Genomic DNA, 2,430 nt, shown 5'->3' with positions numbered 1-2,430 from the left:
GTAATCCAAAAGACTCAAGAAATGATTTGACTACCTTACTCAGAAGTTATTCTTTCCATTCTTGTTAAATTGGGTATGATGTCTTTGTAAGCCAATCTTTATTGGCTATGCCCATTATTTGATCATTTGCATAATATAAAGATGCTTGGCATATATTCATTGGCTATGCCTATTATTTGATCACTTACATAATATAAAGATTATTAGCTATGTCCATTATTTGATCATTATGCTTACTTAGTTCACTTTGAAATTGCTTTTCTTCGTATTTGATCTCATGTTCACTATGAACATAATTTTATTTCTTTATTTCTTACTTTCTTAAAGAAATCTTTAGCATTTAACAGACTTAGATCATGTGACTTAATATAAAAGCTAGTGTCCTCCCCACACTGAAAAGAGGTGGTTCACCGGCTAAAGTGAAACCGAATCTGGAGCATTTAACCGACATAAATCATGTGAGATAAACATGAAATCAGTGTCTTCCCAACATTGAAAAGAGGTGGTTCACCGGCCAAAGTGAAACCGAATACTACCTAGCACTCTTAGGTGGAATCCACTGGCCAGTACCTATGCTGGCAACATAGTTCAAAGACTAGGAGATTTCGGAGACTCTTATCCAACTTGGTGGTAGTCTCATCTCATGAGGCTTACATGTGCTTGCAAAAGCTCATTGGTAGTTTATCGGTGATTTGCTCAATTTCTTATACTTTACATCTTTTAGACTTGACTCATGCATTATGGAAGCTTGCTTCTAGTATGAGGTATGCTTATCTCAATGGATGACTTGTCATCCCTTTCTTTACTTTATGAATGTGAACTTAAGTCTTACATTATCATTATGGTGTGAATGAGACTTGTCTCACGATTTCTAACACCCTCTTAGTATCTTTGACATAATTATTTAGGTGAAAGTGAGACTTGTCTCACTTCCTTTAACACCCCTTTTTAGGTAAATTTCATAACTCATAAGTTTTTGGTTATTTCATTACTCACCTTATCTTGTTCAATGTTATTTAGTAGTCTTGTACCATTCTTTATGAATGTTGTAAGTACTTAATCAATGTGCTATTATGTTCACAAGTTCATTTAGATAGGGTATGTTAGGACTTGTCCCAATCGCTGGCATACCCTATATTATGAGTTCATTAAGTTACAGCTTCTCAAGTCAATCTTTGACATGTATTTGGCTTATAAGAAACATCATAATTTACATTGGCCATATAAGATTAGTATGACTTAGTCATTGGCCAACTCTATATCATATTTGGATATAATATTACTAGCCAATTTATTGGCATAAACCAAACTTTCACTAAACACTGGTCATGAGAATATCATTAGCCAATTCAATTAACTTCATGTATATACTATAGTAGTGTTATCATTTTAAGCAAGCCAATTTTTAACAATTTCATTTTCTCAAACACGATTTGCATCAAAACATTTCTTATCTCATGTAAATAATACTCCAATCATACGGATCTAAATTATAGGTCTCATTCGACATTATCCACTCATAGAAACCTACACATAATGATCAGTTAGCACCACATACAACCAACATGCTCGAGATTTGAATTATACATACTGTTAGAATCAAAAATAGGGAGAACTAGGGAGATGAACATTCGACAATTTCATTGGGAACAACCCTAGTTTCATTTTCTTGAATTCAAAACTTTTGAAAAGCCTCTTGGGGAAAGGAATCCAAGAGAGAAAAGTCGTATCTAGAAATATCACCCTGCACTTTGCATGAAAAATATTGAAGAATAGCCTTGAAATCTCCTATGGAGAACCTTTCTATTTTTCTTTCACGTTTGTTCATTGTTTTTAGTCATGAGGTTTCTACTGATTAATCGTGAGTTTAAGTCTTAGGAACTGATATTGACTAATTAAACATAGGCTAATTAACTTAATTAAATAAATCAATTAGCTAACTACAAAAATGCCCATTCTAAATTGACTTAAAATGGGAGAGCGTTTGACTATGCCAAATCTAAAAATTTGCTAGGGGTTTCGGCTTTGACTAGGAATTTAAATTAATTAAATTAATAATTTAAATAATTAAATGACCTAGGGCAATTACTAAAGTACTCCTAAGTCACTAGGATGATAACCAACCTCTTTGGACCATCCTAGGTTAGGTTCTAGGATGTTTCTTTAGTTAGTTACCCGGCTAGTGTCACCCGGTTAGGTTTTAGGATTTCGGGTACACTAGTTAGTTTATTTTAGTTAATCCTAGGTTAGTTAGTTAGTAAGAGCCTAGGACTGGTTAGGAAGCTAGGCCCCATGTCGCTTTACCCGCACGCGCGCCTGCCCTCTAACCACCCTAACCAAATTCGGTTGGGGCTTGGTCGCTTGGTCTCTTGCACATGTGCTTGCACATATGTTGCACATGTTCTTGCACATGTGTTGATGCGTATTTCC

Source organism: Solanum pennellii, chromosome 9 (genome assembly GCF_001406875.1).
Source record: "Solanum pennellii chromosome 9, SPENNV200".
In the NCBI taxonomy this organism is placed as follows: domain Eukaryota; kingdom Viridiplantae; phylum Streptophyta; class Magnoliopsida; order Solanales; family Solanaceae; genus Solanum; species Solanum pennellii.
This window is presented reverse-complemented; position numbering follows the sequence as displayed.